Source organism: Squalius cephalus, assembly GCF_949319135.1.
Source record: "Squalius cephalus genome assembly, chromosome: 13".
Lineage (NCBI taxonomy): Eukaryota > Metazoa > Chordata > Actinopteri > Cypriniformes > Leuciscidae > Squalius > Squalius cephalus.
The window spans coordinates 13432647-13455869 of record NC_137134.1 but is presented as its reverse complement, the minus strand read 5'-3'; positions in this window follow the sequence as shown (position 1 = coordinate 13455869).

The window sequence follows — 23223 nt, the reverse complement described above, 5'->3', positions numbered from 1 at the left end:
ATGCTGTGTAGAAAAGCTTTAGCAAAAGAACGCAAATAGTGCTTGCACGGTTCAGTTGCATAAACGGAATCTAAAACTGGACCTGTGCACTAGGTTATGTACAGCAGGAGTTCTCAAACTTTTTAGAGCCAGGGACCCCTTGCAGGGGGGAAATGCCCAAGGACCCCCTCATATTTAGCCTATAACAGTGTCAGACTGAGCCCAAAGTTAATGTGGGTGGGGGACCCACATATTGAACACAATATGTTTTTTTGTTTTACCATTGAACATTGCACAAAAGGTCTCAGTAGGGTCATTTGCAGGGTTTTAGGAATACAAAGGTTCCAAAAATTATCTTGCTAGGGTGTTCGGGGGCATGCCTGATTTTCCTGATCTACACATGCATTTTAAGATGTTTGAAGGCATTTTTTGATAATAGTAGCTTTAGGAGCATGTCAGTGGGCAGTGGCATACATTATTTGTCAAGAAGATTATAGATTCTTAAACATGATAATCAGTTTAAATGTTGCAATGAATGATCCACACTACAAAATGGAAATGCAGAATGTTTATGCTTATTGTTGACAATACACAATCACATATTCCAAACAGGAATGGCCTTAAATGAGAAATGTTTCAAGGATTATTTTGCATAGATGTTACATTTCAGTCAAATGCCAATGCAATCCATGAGCATCAAAGAACGGTTTCAGCAACTTGTTTCTTTTCTGAATTAATCAATGTTTTTGGACTAATCTGTTCAACTTCAATTAATGGTTCAATATTCAAACACATTCAAGGTATACAAATATATAGCCTAGCCTATATTTAGCCTATACAATAAAAATGGCAATCTATTTAATAGGTGCTTGTTTGTTAAATTGAGTTTAGTTTCCACTGTAATTAGCAAAGAACATACAGTATATCTGTGTTAAATAGGAATACATTGTAATAATGTTAACATCATCCTGGGCACAGTATGCAATACCTGCTCTTCCTCTCTCGTCTCCATCACCTTCTCTCTTTCTTCTTGAGAGCGCTGGAATTCACGGTCGGCTCGGCTCGAGGCATTCTGTGAACATAAAGCCCGCCTATTTTGATTTGATTGGTCATCTCAAACATTTTGAAATTGACGAGCAGTGTTATGGTGCATTCAAGTCCTCCTGGGAAGTTTGAGTAGCCTACTTACGAGGTGATAAGTCGTGTTTACGACAGCAGGTGTGTTCAAGTCACTTTCGTCGGAGTAAGATGGCGGTGTACTTTCTCTTAATTAATTACACAAAAATACAGCAAGGTTCTTAAACTCTAGTTCTAAAAAATTAAGAACAAATAATCAGGTGCATCAGGTGTGCTTTGCTTTTTTGTTTTAAATTAATTTATGAAGCCACTGCAAACTTTGCCGTTACGTATTACATTGTCATATTATAATGCATCATAATCTGTGCAGGCAATTAGCTTCATTCGCTGTAAATAGAAAAGCCTGACAATATCACTGCTAAATACCTTTTAGTATTGTGGTATTCCGCCATGTTGCTCACTGACACGCCCCAATTTATAAAGATCGGGGCTTAAAGAAAATCCTGAGTTTCCCACTCATATTTTCGACATTGTGGTGGCATTCATGTGCGTTTAACTTGTAAATATGACTTTTAGTCCGCTGAAGCAGCTCAGATGAGCAGGTCGATCTGCCGTCTCTATGTCCTTGAACAACTTTCTGGCGCATGTGCCCAAAAATGAACCAAAACACAGCGAATAGGCTACATGACGCACAGACATGAGAAATATATGTATCTAAAATTACCTTTAAGTGCTTACTTTTTTAGGTTATTTGACATTAAATTCATTATATAAGTCACTTTGGAATAAATAGCATATCTCAGATGATAAAGAAAACACGATTTAGGCCTATAGTCCGGAAAAAAATGGTAGGCTGTACCAAATTATTTCGCAGACCCCCTGGCTATTGGTCACGATCAGACCACCAGTGACTTTGAGAACCGCTGATGTACAGTACAGTGTTCTGTGTTGTACCTGGATTAGTCAAATTAGAATATCTGTCTATTTTTATGTGAAGTTTGGAAAATTAGTCACTGATGCAATGTTTACTGCATATGGAAATAAAAACATGCAAATTATGAAAAACAAGTTTCTCTTTACAGAAGTATTGAATAAACCACTTTTGTGAGGAAATAGCTTATTATTTAATGAATCAACAGCCCTTTGGCTATTTCTTCAACATTTCGCTCTTCAACATTCATTTTGGATTGATCTATTTTAGAGTTTACACCGAAAAAAATGCTGATTTGTAAGAGAAGTCACGGACAATTGCGTGACTTCTAACAAATAGTAACAAATAAGAAACTTGTTTTAGAATATTGCAAGTTGTTTAGGAATTCAGGTGAGGAAAACAAGGTCATGTCTATTCTCAGAACAAACAATAGGTCAGGCTCACCTTTGCTGGGAATGAATCTGCTGAAAGCACTTCACTACCGCATTGAAGGTGATACTGTGATTACGAATGAAAATTCTGAAATACTGACAGTGCATACTGTAGGATGCGCAAGTGGATTCATACAGAAAGTGAAAGAGGGCTTCGTTCCTGTTTAGCAAAAATTGAGAAGACTGCTATTGTCAGTTAGGCAAGCAGTTTCAGATGAACTGAAAAACCTGTTGTAGCATGACATAATTGTACAGGTTAATGCATCTCCATGGGTCTCCTAATTTTTAGTGACATATCACCAGGTTCTAATGCACCCTGAAAGTTGAGATTTAATGGCATTTATTACCCAGGACAGGCTGTTCCGTTGTAAATGTGTCCAATATGGACTGGCTTTGGCAGCGCCTACTTTCCAGAAGATTATGACAACTATACTGCACGGATTGCCAGGTGTTCAAGCCTACCTGAATGACCTAATTGTTTATGGAGACACAGAGGACATCCATGACACTTGCTTAAACGCTGTACTTCACTGTCTGAACAAGGCTGGACTGAAACTAAATATGCAGAAAAGTAAATATAAGCTGCAAACTCTGAATTTTTTTGGGGCACACGATTTCTAAAAAGTGACTACATCCAGACCCTGATAATGTAGCTGCTGTTGTGCAGGCATCTGCTCCCCATGACACAGCCTCACTGCGCTCATTCCAACACCTTATGTCTTGGAATAGTAAATTACCATGTAGTACCTGATTTCTCAACAGTAGTTGAAACCCTGCGTGAAGCTTTGAGAACCTCCACTGACATGGACTGATAAGGCAGAAAAAGGTTTTGCCACCCTGAAGACACTCTTATCAAAGAGCTCCATTCTAACTCTGTTCGATCCACGATTGCCAACTTACGTGAGTACTGATGTTTCTGATTACGGTGTGGGAGGAGTCCTTTCTCAGCTACATGCTGATGGTACTGAGCACATAGTGGCATTTGCCTCCCGAAATCGCCTTTCGCAACCTGAAAGAAAGTCTTTGACAGTGGACTAATATTTTTTATCAACCCACCAAAGTGGCTAGTAGGAGTGACTGCTTTACATGCCACCGCTGACCACCGCCACCATATATATATACCAAGTTCTGTCATGAAACTCTAGATATCGCAGGCTGATGTAATCCTTAACACAACTTGATGGCATTTACATCGTTTGCCACATTAGTTCCTGTCACATCTTCAGCCAATGAGGAACTGCAGCCAACATTTAAATAGCTGGTTAGCGTCCACTAGAGCACTTTGCAGTGCACCCTCCACCTTCCCCAGTTCCACCTGTATGGATCTGCTATGGGTTATTGTATATGCTATTTGTGCAGCAGCAGTGTAGTATGTCTTAAGCAGTGTATCGGTGTATGTATTGGCAGTAGCAATTTCCTGTACTTGCTCTGCAGCAGCAGCAATAATTAACAGCAGCAGTGTAGCATATCTATTCCGCCAAGACCATTAAATTAACATTGTCATATCCATCACACACACATACACACATGAATGGAGAAAATCAGGAGACAGGGGACAGGAGGCTTTAAATTTTAAAATCTGTTTAAGGTATAATAAGTACCGTACCGTGCTTTGTGCAGTTTCATCACGGGAGAGCAGGATGTTGGTTATTTTTACAGCATTTGTGATGTTGTGGGCTGTTAGCCGTTCCGGTATGGATGTGAGGATCTGGGTACTGGAGGCTAATAAGAAGATTTCGGCTTGAGTAGCTCCAGAAAGCTTCATTTAACAACAAAAACAACAACAAAAAAAAAAAAAATCAATTATGCAATCATGCAACCTTTTCTGTTTTCATCTGAGGAAAATTCATGTTTTATATGAATATTACAGTCATTAGACATTGATTACTTACATCATTATTAATGGTGTCCAGGGTCAAACCACAATCTAGAGTGTTTGGAGGATCAAATAAGTGAGTAGATCTATTACAGAGGGCCGAAGCTTTGGGGAATCCAGCTGAAAAATATTCATGTTTAATGAAGAGATATTTAAAGTAGAGAGTATATTGAAAATACAGAAAGGTAGACTGAAATACCATTTGGTGTATTTGATGGACATCGCTCAACTGAGGAAGCAAACTGGCCTAAGACTGTTTTTGGAAAGGTGAATTCACTGGTTTGTGTGGGGTTTTGTTGAGGGCAGAAGTTTGCTGTAAAAAAAACAAAACAAAAAAAAAAATAACAAAAAACAAGTCTGTCAGTAACCTTGAGAACTTAAGCAAGATTATTCAGTCTACATATCATGCAATATTTTCAATGAGTTTTACAGATGTTGCAGGTAGTTCCAGTCCAATCATCTGGGCAGAGGCAGATCCCGTTTAGTAAGGTACCCTTGTTTTCACACACCAGATTGGGTTTGGTCATTGTTGTGTTCAGGGGTGCTGTAGTGGTGGATCTCTGGGTTGTTGTCTGGAGTGTAAAGGTGCCGAATGTTGAGGTGCTGATGTTAGAGTAGGTCGAATTGTTTTGACACCAAGTCTGTTCAAAAACAGCTGTTTACAGAGACAAACATTAGACAAAAAATAACAACCTGTGATCACTTGCCTAAAGTCACAGAGCCAAACTTTCTGTATAAATCTGGTTTTATTTGTTTATGGCGATTTGTATCGTACCTTAGGCTGGGCATACACTGTGCAATTTTTGTGTGTGATTTCAGCAAGGTTACCAACTCACACTGTACGAGTAGATTGCATGCGATGTAAAGCCAAAGCTCATGTTTTATGTGCTCACACTATGCAGTCCGAATGTCGAGCAGTGACTTGACTGCTTATGTGTGAAATCCGCACGATAAACCCCAGTGGCGATTGCGCCGATAATCAACATCTTGCACAATCAACATCTTACATTAAGACTGCCCATTACAGAAGTGGCCATTTTGAAAAGTACAGTATTCAGGTTTTTTTTGCTACTCCTCCTTAAAATTTTGCCCAATTCTTACGAAAAGAATTCAAAAAATGTTATTCATCTTTGTTTAAAAGTTATGATGTCGCAAACTTAACAAGGTTAAGAAAAAACAAACTTCTACCCAAAATTGGTTCAGAGGCTGTAACTCGGCCAAACTTTGATCATTCGAAACAAAAATTGGCACGCTTTATCGAACCATGATCTGAGGGTCCATGCCAAATTTGTTTATAATAGGCAATGTCCAAATACTGCAATAATTAGTCATCAATGAAAATTAAGAGCAGCTTTATTTCAAAAACAACTTTTAACACGAAACACTTCTCTTCTCATTTTTTCACTACGTATATAGGCCACAAAAGAAATAATAAGAAAATAAATTAAGACAGTTACATTATACCGTTATCAGCATATGTTGAATTAGGATTTATCTCTCATCTCTGACAGAATATGCGCAAAAAAAAGCTTGTCAGTTTTTTTTGAGACTTCTTCACCAGTATAACTCTTGCGCAAAGTTTGCACATTGTTGTGTGATAGCCTTCATGGTTAAAAAATGGAAATATTTCTAATATTGTGATGTGACATTTTTCTTTATCACCAATTGCCAAATGATGGACAATGGTTTACAAGTGAAACAAGTTGCCTAATTAATTATTAAGTAAATTAATAAGAGAGGCGCATATGACTTGGAAGACATGGGTAAAATGGTTTATCCATTTTGCTAAATTGCAGTTAGTTTGATAGCTACAGAACTTAAAGATCTCCCTCGTTTCGTTTACATTCTTGCTGCATTAAAGATGAAATGGTTTAACTTCTGTGTTTGCGCAGGTGCAGTAAGGGTAAAAAAACACTGAGTTTGGGGCAAACGGTTCATAGCTCTGCTTCAACTGTGCAATACCCTCACGAGGGGCGACCACAATTTCTGACAGGATGTGACATGCAGGGGTTACACAGAACTGTGATATGCAAAACACCAATATGGAAATAAAACCAGAAAACAACCACACAATTTTTTACATTTTTAAATAATAATAATGTATTATTGTTTAAAATATACTCATTATTAATTGTAAAGAAAATAGTGGAGAATTTATTAAAATATTATTTTATCATTGTTATTAATTGTTAATATGAATAATAATAATCACAATTAATAAATAATATATCTTATTATTATATAAATAATATACATAAATAATATATCCTTCTGGGACCCAGGTGTCACAGGTGTATGCAGGAAAACAGACGAAGATGATCAATAAAGTTCCAGAACACAAAGTTTAATAATACGACTCCAACAAGCAGGCGAACAGGCATTAGCAAAACACACTAAACGCAACAGTGACCGGACAAAGAGTGACTGAGAAGGTAAACAAACTGAACATAATGGTGACACCAGGAATAGACATTATATTTCGTGAATTTCTCTGACACTAAGTCTGGATGTACTGTAAAGAGCACATTTAGGGCTTTTCAGAGATACCAAATGTTTGGAGGTTTCACCATGACAACAACAACTCCTTGGTCTTTAAAAATGACTGACATTAATTTAGTGATCAAATTTAGCACTCTTATGGAAATATGATAACATTTTGTAATTATCATTTACATCTGACACATTTTCAAATTGTTCATAATAAAATCAACATCACAGGAAAATGTTATGTGGGGTTTCTAATCAAGATATGTTTTTCTGTTACAAAAGATGGCATGATTTCATACATGTCCAGTGCAGAGGACAACAGGATTGTGGGAGACAGACACATCAGTTGAATAGGGAAAGAAATGATATATCAATATTCAAATGAAATATTAGATATTATTATGAAATTGTTACCAATTATTACTCCCATTATTACACTGTTTTAAATTACATGTTGCCGCAAGAACACATTAACATGCAAATTCGATACAGTGATATTGTATTGAATGGCACTACCCATTTATACACATAAAGCATAAAGTAAAATAGTATATAAAATCATTCTGTTTTCTCTTTCATAACAGTTGAGAATCATCTTTATACAAAGTTTGGTTGAAAAAAGCATGATTGGTAAATGAAAAAAAAATCCCATTGTTTTTGCCTATACATGTCATTTCATGTCTCTTTTTTTAATCCTGGTGTCAACTATAGAGGACATAGTATCACATATAAATAAAATATATTTTTTCAAAAATTATATTATTGTATCCAAAAATAATTAGCGTGTATTACAATTCTAACAATTTCAAAAGTGAACATTACCTGCGGTAAAGATTAAGAGCAGAAAGAGGTCCATTACACACGACAAATATAAAACTAACTACTAATATGAACTCTTGTTACTCTCTGGTTTATAAAGCAGAGTCAGGGCGGGATCATTGCTTGAGTGGGAAAGTCATGGAAATAACCATCCATCCATCAGTCATGGAAAAAACATCCATGGCAGGAAAACAGCGCTAAACAATAACAGTTTATTACATATTATTCTGTGTTATTCACACAGGCACAGCACATATATTTCTTACCAATCTTTATCAGGGTATCCCCAAAACATGCATGCAAAATTATGGAGGGATATTGTGTCTTGAGATTGAAAGCTCAATAATCCATTAATTCAGCCTATATACCCTTTGTCAACATGTTTAATGCTGAAACTCATGAATGATGTAGATGAATTTAAAAAATGAAACTGTTTTTACTGAATTTTAAGGTACTGATTAGCTTCCCTAACCTTACTTGTAACCCACCTCAAAAACAGCAAAAGTGTTTTGTAATAAAACATTAACACAATAAGGAAATTGTGCCAAACTATTTTTTTTCATGTAAGTACATAGTAGTTAAAGTGGGACCATATGAACAGCCACATTTCCAATCAAACTAACATCACTGACCGGCACAAATTTGACTTTACAAAGTAGGAAGACTTTCTATGAAAAGCTTCGGTAACACTTTATTTTACAGTGTCCTTGTTACATATGTTGCATGTACTTACTATAGTAATAACAGTAAATTATGCATAATTACATGCAACTAATCGTCAACCAAACCCTAATCCTACCCTAACTCTATAGTAAGTACATGTAGTTGCTTAATATTACTCAGTACTTAAATATATAATTACACTGTAACAATGACACCTTAAAATAAAGTGTAACCAAACCTTCCTTTAACCTTATCACTAGATGTATAATATCTACTTGGTCCCACTTTATATTAAGTGGCTTTAAGTACTATGTACTTACATTGAAATTAATAATTTGATACAATGGACTTATTGTGTACCTACATGTTTTTACATAGTACTTATATTTAAAAAAATCCTGCATGTAATTATAGCTGTAATTAATTTATGCAATTACATTTGTAATTACACAGTCACAGTTGACCCTTCCCTTACAACTTAACTCACCCTTAAACCTACCCAATCCACCACACCTGTCCCTAACCTTAACTGTATCACACCTCAATAGCAGCAAAAGTGTTTTACAATACAACATGAACACAATAAGTAAATTGTACTTATTTTTTATGTAAGTACGTAGTACTTAAAGCCACTTAATATAAAGTGGGACCATTTACTTTACTGAATCATTATGTTATGCATAAACATTTGACAAATGTGACCTCGGTTCCTGGTCTCCCCAATTTCCCTGGTTGGGCTGGTCGGCGATGCGACAGAGAACTGCGCCCAGCAGTTTTCTGCTGCCCAAGCGCAGACGGAGGCCATCCGGCACATCCTGCCCCGGCGGCCCGCTGCTGCCTCTACCCCGCCACTGGTGGCACTTCCTCGGCCTGCTCGTCGCCGAGGGTGTTCCCCTGCCGCCGCTCCCGCTGGGCTTCCAGCCAGGCCTCAGCTTAGAGCTGGCTGCAGTAGGGACGCCCAGCCCGCTGTAGGCGCTGCCAAGCCAGGTGGCAAGCGACAGCGAAAGAATTCCTGAGCGGGCCGCTCAGGGATGGAGGAGGGTGCTTTTGGAGTTGATCAGGGCTGGGTGGAGTCTTTGTTTGTGTCTGTTCCAGCGCTGGCTCCCAAAAAAGGTCATCCACCTTCTCATGCATCCCTAGCCGTCTTGTGGAGACAGGTAAGTGTTGCACTGCACACTCAGACCGGTACCTTCAGACTCGGCTTGCGATTCTTTTCGCTCGGCTTCCGCCCAGGCTCAGTGATATTCATCATACCTAGGTGTTGAGCAGAGATGCTCCTAAAAATTAGTGAGATTCATCACACCTAGGTGTTGAGCAGTGCTCCTGTACTGTGTGTGTATGTCGCAGTCCTACTGTTGAAGGACGCAAGCTAGCCGTTCCCTCCAGCCGATATGAAGTCTGGCTTCCATGAGCCCGTACTTCATTGTACCCTAAATGTGTGGTGGGTTATGACCATCTTGGATCTGTGTCAACTGAAACGGGCCCTTTTTCGAAAGCCTCCATTCACTTGCTAAACACAAAGATGCATTTTCAAAAATGCCCCGTCCCCAAGCTTGGTCTGCAGTGTTCGACCTGAAAGACATGTACTTCAGATCTCTATCCTTCCGCTCCACAGGCCTCCTGTGTTCTTGCGTTCAAAGGTACCAAGTATCAGTACATGGTCCTACCCTTCGAGTTCTCCATAGCCAGTTGGGTCTTCAGGGTCTTACCAACTGGGAAAGAGTAAACTCGCCCAAGGGTTGAGGATTTCTTTTCTAGTATGGAGATGGTCGCGGTCCAGCACATCTCTCAGATAGAGGTGTGTCATCTCAGTGCTATTCAAAAAGTGAGAAAGGGTCCCACTGAAACTTTTTCAGAGGCTCCTGGGGCATATGGCAGATGCTTCCTTCATATGAAGACCGCTTCAGCACTGGCTTCACGGCCAAGTCCCGAGGTGGCCGTGGCAGAGCGACACACTCCGTGTGATAAACACCATGGCCTGTCGCCAAACCCTCAGCCTGTAAACAGACCTTTCGTTTCTCCGGGCCAATGGCTCCTAGAACGAGCGTCCACTAATACCGGCTGAGGGGCCGTATAAAGGGCATGCAGTAACAGAGGTCTGGGCGACTGCAGTGGCATCTATTGCCTCGAGTTGCTTACAGTTTCCTCGCTTCGAGACACCGCTGCTCAGCGAGCATGTACTGGTCTGAAAAGATAACATTGCGACCGTCGAGCTACGCTCACCTCGCATTTTGCGACTCGCCCACCACCTCCTCCTTGGAGTCAGAAGCTTCTAAGGTCGCTTCATTCCACTTATTACTGCTGGCTTGCTCAATCGTGCCGCTGACAAGCCTCACGACAGCCTCTGGTCCAGATAGAGTGGAGACTCCATCCCCAGCTGGCCAGCTGTTTGGGACAACTTCGGGGCCGCACAGCTACGTCTGTTGCCCCTCCGGACTCGTCCCTCCGCCAGTTGTTTCTTCTCCTGTCTGAGTGGATATCCCTTGACACAGAAAAAACTCTGGCCCCCGCAGAAATGCGTTCCCCAGTGAGCCTTCTTGCACTATGGTGCTAAAATCAGGAAGAGATAGAGAAGGTCCTGATAGTTGCCCCTTATTGGCCCAACCGACCTCACCTCTCGTCAGCCTTCCTGACTCATTCCTCTGAGTACGTTCTAAGGGATGGGACATGATTGCACCCGCGTTTAGACCTTGGAGAGTTCCAGGTCTGGTTCTAAAAAGAATGGGACGCGGAGGTTCTGGTTACTACCGCAATAATTTTTTATGCCGTGGAGACCATCACTTTTGTGAGAGCACCTCTTAAATAAGAGGCTCGCTCCCCCTAAGAAGTGGAACCTATTCGTTGAATTGAGTCTTCTCTCCGTGAGGAGATCCCGAAGGTGTTCGATCACTTCAGTGCTTCCTTCCTGCTAACGGTTGGTGGCGCTTTCTATAGTAGATCCCATTCAGTTGAACGTCGACTATGTCGAATGTGAACGACTGAAAGGAAACGTCTCGGTTGCGTATGCAACCCTCGTTCCCTGAAGGAGGGAACGGAGACGTAGTCCCTTAGCCACTATAGCTGGACCACCGCTGACTCCGAGTTACTCTCGGCTCCTCAACGAAAAGCAACTAGTGTGTGCATCCACTTCCGGATTTATACCTGCGCCACGGGGGAGGAGTGTGTGATGTGAATCACGCACACCAATTGTATTGGCTCATTCAATAGTACTCGAAGATGACAGGATCCCTAACGTGATCCCATTCAGTAGAACATCGACTACGTCTCCGTTCCCTCCTTCAGGGAACAAGGGTTGCATACGCAACCGAGACGTTTCCGCTTGTACCGCCATATAGTAACCATGGCGACAGACGTAGACAACTGCGTTACGTCTTGCGGCATGCTCATGCTGCAGTAGTTTCTTTCAAACATTATGGATCATGGCAAGCAGAATTTGGGACAAAAGTAGAAATAAAACGAGGATCAATATCGGCATGGCGTTTTCGAGATGCGGCAAACTTCGACTAGACACTGAGCTTCACGACTTGACAGAGACGCCATTCTTGTATGTACTTTATTAGACAGGTGAGCAAATGTACATAAAACGAATCAGTGTTATATAGCTCAACATGATGAAATGTTAGAATATGATCAGTTATTCTAATGTTGATCTAGCTTACTGCTAGTATCATACAACCAACAAACTAACATAACTTTCAACACACTCAAGTGCAGTTTAGTATGATAGTGTAGGACAAGTGAAACCGTGCTGCGTTACCTCACAAGTTTAATTCGTCAAATAAACTGACCTGTATGAATAGTAATTCAGCACTTGCGGGTAGTTCGGTATAATTAAATGTCCTTATTCCTTAAATCCCCAGGACTTGTTGTGGCACTGATGTCTGTCTCATGTTAGCAATCGCGACCTGCTTCATACCACAGTCATGTTAAAAAACATGAATGTATTCACTCATCCATTAATATTATTAGATCCATCAACATGACGACAAGTTTCATGATTCCGCTTATCAACCTACGCCTTTGTTATTGTAAGAGGTTAGCGACCCCTAGCGGCGAAAAAAATGACATATTGTAGCTTTAAACCCAGAACATTCGTTTACGGCTCAGTTACGTACCTCTTCAGGTTGGGATTTGCACTGCAGATGGTTTGAGAGAAGTAGACAAGCAGAGTTGTGTTAAAACACAACATGACCGCTAGAGGGAGCAAGAAACCCCACAACATCGGCCGCTTAGGATCAAACGTTCCCGCCTTGTCCAGAGATGCTAACCAACAGCAAGATAAGATAAGATAAGACAAGATAAGATAAGATAAAACTTTATTTATCCCCAAGGGGAAATTTAGTTGTTACAGCAGCATAAACAGGACAGAAACAAATATTACACTTAAGAAGACAAAAAACATATTGCAACTATGTATTCCGAAGATAAATTATGTAGGTAGACCAAAAAAACATTATAACAGATATATCATTAAATATATAAAAAAAAGTTTAATAAATAAATTAAAATCCTAAATATAAGTATATGGGTAAATATATTCTCCTAAAAAAAATAAAAACTGGTCCCATGATAGTGTCAATACTAAGATATGCTCATAGTCTAGCTGCTGTTGAAACAAAGGATCTTCGGTAGCGCTCCTTCTTACACCGGGGGAGCAACAGTCTCTGACTAAAGGAGCTACCTAAGGCCCCAACTGTCTCATACAGGGAGTGTGAGGGGTTGTTCATGATGTTCAATAGCTTAGCCAACATTCTCCTCTCACCCACCTGCTCCACTGAGTCCAGAGGACAGTCCACGATAGAGCTGGCCCTCCTAATCATTTTTTCGAGCCTTTTCTTATCCTTCTCTGTGATTCCACTACTCCAGCAGACCACAGCATAAAAAATGACTGATGCAACTGAAGGGGGTGGATTGGAATCCACTGCTGCTTCAATGTATATGTAATGAGTGATTATAATCAAGGTATTAATCAATATTTTTCCTTCTAAATATCAAATGAGTTGAATGACTTCTCTGGAGATTTTACTTTGTTATAGAAGTTACCAGTGTGATCACTGAAATGTTCTTTTCATGTATTCTTTAATGTCTGTATTTGATATCTGAATGCAGTAACAGTGCTTGCTTATTTAGCCCAGCTTCCAGAAATGAAATATGGAAAGATGTTTTGTTTGAGAAAGGTCTTCGTGTTAAAACATATAGGGGGTCATTGAAGCCAATAGTTTAAGGGACCATTTCTTTGTTAAAGCCTTACTTTCCAGTTAGACTAAAGTGTAGCTCTCCTTGAGAGAAAGAACACATTATCTTGATGTTTTGTGAGGACTCTCCTGTTTATAGTTAGAGTTTGGCCAAATCCAACCTTGGAAAAGCTGTGTGTCGGTGTGTGTGTTAGTCTTCTTGGTTACAGGTTAAGGAACCACTGGCATTATTGGAGATTGACTGAGATGTTGTTCGGGACATGCTGGCCCCCAGCAACCCAAATCTGCGACCTGGAAGGTCACGACGACAGCTGGTCCGAGTGTCAGCTGCCTTATCGATGGAGATATGCTTCCGTCTATCTTAATATGTATGGAAAATTACTATGTTTATCTATTTCTTAGACAATCAGAAACTGCAACCTGAAGCAAGGACATAGCTTAGACCTTGGTGAACTGTAAGCGAGGCGGCCTACGAACTCCTGGGTGAGTCTTGAAGCTGACTTCTGCTGATGAAACTGCAAACTATCTTCAGTAAAACTTTTTTTAAATTTATTATAATTCTGACTCCGGGTCTTCTTTCAAACATCTGGTCCTTGGGTGCTAAACTGTTACCCCCTAACACAACTGTTGTATCATAAAAAGTTTTCAGTAGTGTCCTACACACCCCAAAGGACCTCAGTCTCCTCAGCAAATGTAGCCGATTTTGGCCCTTCCTATACAGAGCACTCATGTTGTCTGACCAGTCCAATGTAATGTTTATATTAACACCCAAATACTTGTACACGTTCACCCTCTTAATGTCCAGCCCCTGGATGTTTACCGGTACAGCATATGAGGCCTTTCTATGGAAGTCAATCACCAATTATTTTGTCTTTGTAGCATTGCTGTGAAGGTGATTAAATTCACACCAATCAACAAAGTCCATGATCACTTTCTTATACTCCAGGTCATTCCCATCCGATACCTGTCCAACAATAGCTGTGTCATCTGAAAACTTCTGGATATGACAACTGCTAGTGTTATAATGGAAGTCTGATGTGTACAGGGTAAACAGGAAAGGAGAGAGCACTGTCCCCTGTGGAGTCCCGCTACTGCTGATCCCTAGTGTGGCATGTAACATACTGTGTAAATGTGGGAAGAGTTGAGGACAATGACACATGATTAAAATCACCTGAGATGAGAAGAAGGAAATGGGAGTGCGATGTTTGCAGCTGTGACACTGTCGTGTGAAGGAGCTCACAAGCCGCTGCAGCATCAGCAGAGGGAGGAATATATACAGTTATTGCAATAACATGCGAAAAATCACGTGGCAGACGGGACAAAGAGAGAACAAAGGACAAAGAGAGAACGAGAAATACTGGGACATGTAAGTAATGTTCTACATTACAAATAACTACAAATAAACTGCATATTTTAATGTGGGGTACTATCCACTTTGATTTAATGTAACAGACCTTATTCAAAGCAGTGCCATGGCAGGTTTGAATTATGAAAGCGAGATTGTGAGGCATAGACTTGCCGTGTATTCAGTGTCATCCACTGTATATATATATATATATATAAAAAAAAAATGTATATATAAATATATATATATATATATATATATATATATATATATATATATATACAGTGGGGAGAACAAGCATTTGATACACTGACGATTTTGCAGGTTTTCCTATTTACAAAGCATGTAGAGGTCTGTAATTTTTATCATAGGTACACTTCAACTGTGAGAGACGGAATCTAAAATCCAGAAAATAACATTGTATGATTTTTAAATAATTAGTTTGCATTTTATTGCATGACATAAGTATTTGATCACCTACCAACCAGTAAGAATTCCGGCTCTCACAGACCTGTTAGTTTTTCTTTAAGAAGCCCTACTGTTCTCCACTCATTACCTGTATTAACTGCACCTGTTTGAACTCGTTACCTGTATAAAAGACACCTGTCCACACACTCAATCAAACAGACTCCAACCTCTCCACAATGGCCAAGACCAGAGAGCTGTGTAAGGACATCAGGGATAAAATTGTAGACCTGCCCAAGGCTGGGATGGGCTACAAGACAATAGGCAAGCAGCTTGGTGAGAAGGCAACAACTGTTGGCGCAATTATTAGAAAATGGAATAAGTTCAAGATGACGGTCAATCTCCCTCGGTTTGGGGCACCATGCAAGATCTCACCTCGTGACGCATCAGTGATCATGAGGAAGGTGAGGGATCAGCCCAAAACTACACGGCAGGACCTGGTCAATGACCTGAAGAGAGCTGAGACCACAGTCTCAAAGAAAACCATTAGTAACCCACTACGCCGTCAAGAATTAAAATCCTGCAGCGCACGCAAGGTCCCCCTGCTCAAGCCAGAGCCTGTCCAGGCCCGTCTGAAGTTTGCCAATGACCATCTGGATGATCCAGAGTAGGAATGGGAGAAGATCATGTGGTCTGATGAGACAAAAATAGAGCTTTTTGGTCTAAACTCCACTCGCCATATTTGGAGGAAGAAAAAGGATGAGTACAACCCCAAGAACACCATCCCAACCGTGAAGCATGGAGGTGGAAACATCATTCTTTGGGGATGCTTTTCTGCAAAGGGGACAGGATGACTGCACCGTATTGAGGGGAGGATGGATGGGGCCATGTATCGCAAGATCTTGACCAACAACCTCCTTCCCTCAGTAAGAGCATTGAAGATGGGTCGTGGCTGGGTTTTCCAGCATGACAACGACCCGAAACACACAGCCAGGGCAACTAAGGAGTGGCTCCGTAAGAAGAATCTCAAGGTCCTGGAGTGGCCTAGCCAGACTCCAGACCTGAACCCAATAGAAAATCTTTGGAGGGAGCTGAAAGTCCGTATTGACCAGCGACAGCCCCAAAACCTGAAGGATCTGGAGAAGGTCTGTATGGAGGAGTGGGCCAAAATCCCTCCTGCAGTGTGTGCAAACCTGGTCAAGAACTACAGGAAATGTATGATCTCTGTAATTGCAAACAAAGGTTTCTGTACCAAATATTAAGATCTGCTTTTCTGATATATCAAATACTTATGTCATGCAATAAAATGCAAATTGATTACTTAAAAATCATACAATGTGATTCTTTGGATTTTTGTTTTAGATTCCGTCACTCACAGCTGAAGAGTACCTATAATAAAAATTACAGACTTCTACAGTACATGCTTTGTAAGTGGGAAAAAAATCGGCAGTGTATCAAATACTTGTTCTCCCCACTATATATATATATATATATATATATATATATATATATATATATATATATATATATATATTATAACATTCATATCATATAACCAGCCAAAAAACAATCGTATGACCCTTGTACAGAAAAAAATCCCTGAACCAAGTCATAGTCATTAAAAAGGCCATTAAAAGAACCACCATACTGACAGGAAATCTTTTGCCCTCTCATAAGCCATCAAAATGTGTGCCAACACAAATCCCTCACGCTGACAAAGGCCAGTATATTTTGAACGAGCGTACGTTTGACTGTTGAGTGTGACGGTACTTACCGTCATGAATTGAGATCACAGAGACACATGATAGCCAGGAATTCCCAGAACACGGTGCTCTCTCAGAAAGACACGTACGTTCAAGAAACTTAGTAGCTTACAGAAGGAAATCTAATTATCTTTGCAATAAATCGTGAGGTGTGAACAAAACAGGCCCCAAAAAAGTGTTGTCAGCTGTTTTCTAAAACCTTGTGGTCAGTACGTACCCAACAGTGGTAAAAACCAGCGGCCCAGAAAGGAGAACCCGGTGCTTTGTGCTCTCATCCAGACATCCCAATACTATCCAGAGCACGTTTTAATGTTAACAACTAGTTCGCATAATTGGAGTTCTTAGCCAGTTGGCTCTTCAAAATCAATCCTGAAATCTACAGGATTCATATCTAGAGAGGGAGAAAACATTTTTATATTCAAGAGGGAAGGCTTGCTATTTATAGATGCGATTTAATCAGCATACCTTCATGTTTTCCTGTTTGTTTGACAACATGGGTGACAAACGTGTGTATGAAGTTCATTGAAATGAATATATCTTTAGATGTTGACTGGAACAGAATATGTGCACTCTCTTGCGGCAGACGAAGGGAATTACTTGTTTCATAGGGAGAGAGACATTCTGACCAGGGTCAATTTACCATTCGTATTTTAGCATTTACACACATGGCTGAACAGGTCAGAACCGCTCTGACGACAGCCATGAGGTCATCGTCTACAAAGGAAGAGAAAACGCTTTCGTCTGTGTGGACTACCAACTATAAATAGTGAATTATGAGTTATACAGAACAGTTTTATTTAAATGCTAAACTGTAGGACGAGAGTAATATTTGGCTTCTCTGTGAGGACCGAAAATAACAAAAAACAACCACTCTTGGTCTGGCACTTGCTCCAAAACCTCGGCACTTGCTAATACCAAGAACTATGAATAACCTCACCATGTTTTTTCCCCCCCTAGCATAGAAGAGCAAAATCTCTAAAAATCTCTCTCTCTCTCTCTCTCTCTCTCTCTCTCTCTCTCTCTACAGACACGTAAAAATGAATATGCTATATCTAATCAATAAAATTGTGGCAACAGATTACAAGCAATATTATTAATTAAATTTAACAAATTAGAATTGAGTAATAATTAATCAAATTAATTCCTTAAAAATGAACCATTTAAAATGAGTAAAATTTACAACAATTTTATTTTAAACATTTTTTTTTTTTTTTTATTGGCAACATTGAAGACACCTGATGTTAACAAGCAGAATCACTGAAGGAGAAAACCGTAATTTTAAGTCACCATTATGGTGATCAGTGTTTGTTTTAGTTGGGCTCTTCACCCTTAAATCATTGACTTTAGATTTTGTTTGGCTGTTGTATCTGAGTTATAACAGCCAGATGAACAACGAGAAAAGGTGATCTGATGGTGTTGGTTGTGTTTTAACATAATCATTATTTCACAATCATTTAACCTGAATCACTGAACTCATATAGAGCCCAATTTCTGAGTTAGGTTTACTTTATTAATTATAGCAGCTCTGTCCTTGTACAGCATAATATTTTTAACCTTTTCAATGAAATCCATATGATCAAATCAATTAAAAAAAAAAAAGTTTTTATGTAGGCACACACAGACATCAAGAATTCAAGTATGAATCTCAGCAATGGTGACAAACAGATCACCTCTGATCGTAAGCTCATTATTTATTCATGCAGCAATGTATGATGGGAGCCATGAATGAGTTTTGATTGGTAGCACCCAGAATGCACTGCAACATGCTTTATAATTGTCACCATTGTTGAGATTCACAGGCTGATTATTGATGTCTGTGTGTCTAAGAAGTAAATCAAAACCAAAAAAAAAAATTTTTTGTATATGAGACATGTTTAAGAAATCTTTGGATTACATTGTAAAATTTCAAAATATTATGCTGTGCAAGAACAGTGCTGCTATAATTAATAAAGTAAACCTAAATTGGTAAATTAGGTTCCCAAGTAAATTGGGATCTATATGAGTTCAGTGATTCAGGTCAAATGATTGTGAAATAATGATTATGTTAAAACATAACCAACACCATCAGATCACCTTTTCTCATTGTTCATCTGGCTGTTATAACTCAGGTACAGCAGCCAAACAAAATCTAAAGTCAATGATTTAAGGTCAAGAGCCCAACTAAAACAAACACTGATCACCATAATGGTGACTTAAAATTACGTTTTTCTCCTTCAGTGATTCTGCTTGTTAACATCAGGGGCCCTATTTTAACGATCTGAAACGCAAGTGTCAAAGCGCAAAGCGCAAGTAACTTTGTGGGCGGGTCTTGGCGCTGTTGCTATTTTCCCGGCGGGATAAATGACTCTTGCGCCAGGCGCAAATCTAAAATGGGTTGGTCTGAAGTAGCTTCGTTATTCATAGGTGTGGTTTGGGCGTAACGTGAAATAAACCAATCAGAGCGTCATCTCACATTCCCTTTAAGAGCAGGCGCGCTTGTTCTAAAGCGGATTCCTATTATAACAGCGGATTTGTCAGGAGCGCGCCAGGAGCGGTTCACAGCCAAGGAGAGCAACGCTCTCGTCAGGGACGTTGGGGATGGAGAAACCCACCCAAATTAACTTCGGTTAAAAAGGCGTATGATAATTTGGGTAAATGTGTAAGCTAGATGTATGCTTTTATAATAAATTGTCTATCTATCTATCTATCTATCTATCTATCTATCTATCTATCGTAATAATGTATGATTTGCAAAAATGAAAACTGCTGCTTCTGTGTAGATGAGATAATCAAAGTGTATGCGCGTTGTGCACACGCTACATTGATTATGGCCAAGCATGCGCCCTTAAAATAGCTTATGAATAACATGCGCAACGCGCCACTGACTTTAAACTATTTTTTCCTGGTTAGTGGCGCAACTGTTTTCTAAACCTGCAAAATAGCATGAAGGAACGTTTGCGCCTGAACACGCCTACTTTTTTGCGCTGAACCGCCCAGGGAGCGCAAGTTCATTCCCTAGTTTAGCGACGTGCTTCTGTGGAGGGAAAAACGCGCTTTGCGCGGGTGCAAAATAGGAATGATACATGCGTCGGTGTACAAAGTCAATTGCGCTGGGTGCAAGATAGGGCCCCAGGTGTCTTCAATGTTGGCAATAAAAAAATTTACTCATTTTAAATGGTTAACTTTTAAGGAATTAATTAGATTAATTATTACTCAATTCTAATTTGTTAAATTTAATTAATAATATTGCTTGTAATCTGTTGCCACAATTTTATTGATTAGATATAGCGTATTCATTTTTACAGTGTATATGTGTGTATGTGTATATATATATATATTTGAGAAAATAATTTTTAACCAATTATCTGATTATCTATCTGATAATAATTTACTTACTCAATGTCAATCAGGTTTCAGAAAATACTTCTCCACTAACACTGCTCTTTTAAAACTCTCTAATGATATTTTTTCTAGTTTTGATGATAATCTGTGTACCGGTGCTATTTTCTTAGATCTCTCCAAAGCGTTCGATTTAGTTGATCACTATCTTCTATTGGATAAATTGCATGCTATTGGCCTCTCGAGATCATCTTTACTCTGGTTTAGTTGTTATTTTCATCATCGTCGTCAGGGCGTGTCCTACAGGGGTTGTCAGTCTGATTATACAAGCATAGTGAAAGGCATCCCTCAAGGCTCTTCTCTGGGACCTTTATTATTTTCTATCTTTGTTAATGATATGCCCTTATGCTGTACAGACTGCAATATTCATCTTTATGCCGATGATACAGTCATTTACTGTAGTAAACCTACCATCTCTGGGATAAACCTCTCTTTACAGCACGACTTCAATTCTGTACAGCAGTGGCTATTGGCTAATAAACTTCTCCTTAATAAATCAAAGTCCTACTCTTTATTGTTCCACAGAAAAGCCTTGGATAAAGGTGAAAATAACCTTAAACTTTGTTTTCTCGACTCCTCTCCTTTAGAGTCAAATGAGACCTTTAAATATCTTGGTGTTTGGCTGGAAACTGATTTATCTTTTAAAACTCATGTACAAGCAATGACAAACAAACTCAATTCTCGTCTTAAAATACTTTATCAATCTGTAAACTGTTTTAATTTTCTGGTCAGGAAAGGAATAGTCTTACAGCTGCTTCTGCCAATTTTGGACTATGCCGATATTATTTATCAGAACACTACTGCTTCTTGTTTGCATTCTATTGATGTGGTCTACAACAGTCTTTGCCGTTTTGTTCTCCGCTGTCCCTTTAGGACACACCATTGTATGTTGTACAGACAGTTGTCCTGGTTTGCTCCTTCTGCCAGGCGACAGTATCACTGGCTACAGTTTATTTTTAAAAGTTTTTACTTTAATTATCCAGTTTATCTCAAGCAACACTTAGTGCTTTATAATTCGCTATACAGCCTGCGACACAATGATCAGATCTTTTTTGTTGTTCCTAGAGTTAAAAGACAGGTAGGGAAATACGCGTTTTGTTTTAAGGCTCCATATGATTGGAATACTCTTCCATTTTCTATCCGTTCTTTAACTTCACTTACAGCGTTTCAAAGGGGTCTCGGGGAACATCTTAGGAACATTTGTCTTTGTTTCTAGTTTTGTTTGTTTGACCTTGGACTTCATTGGTCATGTGTTTATTATTTCTCATTTTTATGTCCTCATTTTTTATTTATTTATTATTGTTATTTGTGTTCCTCTTAGTCCTTGACCTTGTGCAATGCTAATCATGTGATTGTTTTTCTGTCATGTTACTTGTGGGGTTCGTTGGGTGGGGTGGGGTGGGGTGGGGTTGAGCATTGTGAGCTGGTGTGTGTGTGTTGTTGTGTTTTGTTGTGCTGTCTTTGACCGTGATATTTGCTCTGCTGTTTTGGTTCTTTTTTGCTTTGATGTACTGGAGGACCCCCTTGAAAACTAGATGTTTCATCTCAAGAGGTTAATCCTCGCAATAAAGATATGTTAATATATATATATATATATATATATATATATATATATATATATATATATATATATATATATATATATATATATAATATAGCATTTAAAAGGTTAAAGATGTTATTTTCTAATGAACTGCGTGACAGCAACTTCCCATATGTTTAGCTTTAATTGTCTCAATGCAAAATTGATCTGCATCAGATGTGATTTGAAATAATAATGCAAACTAGGATCAACCACACTTTATGTAGCTTCTATAGGCATCACAAAAGTATGTTCTTGTAAATGGCTCCCCCTGGTGGAAAGTTCTCCTGACTTGGCTTTAGGGTTCTGGGGCCGTATTACAGAAACTTCTTAACCGCTAATATGATCTCAACTAAAACTGCTATGGTTACTAAAGTAAAGAAATTCCTAAACTCTCATCGTGATCTCATTAAGATCATGAAAACACTAATTCAGACCCAACAGTCTATGTGTCATTTCATCAATGTTTAATATATGTCAACAGTGATTAGTAAAAAAGAAGCAATGAGCCAAACTTGATGTGAAGATTGGTGTGTTTACAGTACATTTATATTATTTTACATTAGAGCAAATAAAAAAAAAAAAAAAAAAAAAAAAATAACTGGCAGCTGACAATAAACTTGAAGTAGTCGTCAAGCTTTGTTGCTAACAGATCTAAACAATTTTAGTTTCTTTCATTTGAATGGCAAATAAAGCCAATGAAATAATTATAACCTCATTAAAATTGTATGAATACATTTCTCTCAGGTTTTGTTTGGCAGCTGTAGTACATTTTATGGTTGTTAAAAGAACATTAGAACATTACAATCTAAAACAAAAATGCTTTTAATGCAGAAGTTAAAAATCACAAAATTAAAATAAAAACAAAAGCACTGACTAAATTTTAACTGGTAAGATGAATCTGAACTTATTAATTGGCCTACAGTATATTAGCCTACATTTGATTACCCCATTACAATAGTCACTTTACAGTTATTGCTATCATAAAATATACTTACTTGTAGGTTTAAAATTCTAATGTCCAACGACAAATATTTTAGCAATATATATATAGCTAAAATATCTGTTGTTGGACATTAGATGTGCCTTATTTAGAGTTTAGAACACCCTTGATGTTAACAAAACTTTATTTATTGTTGTTATTTTCAATGTGTGTCAATCTCACATCAGACTTTTTTTATCATCATTTGGAATGTGGCACATTTTCGTGTGAACTATATGACATTCCTTACGTGGTGAATAGCCTACTAATACTTTTGTAATTAGCAGGACAGATTTCATAACAGTCAGTC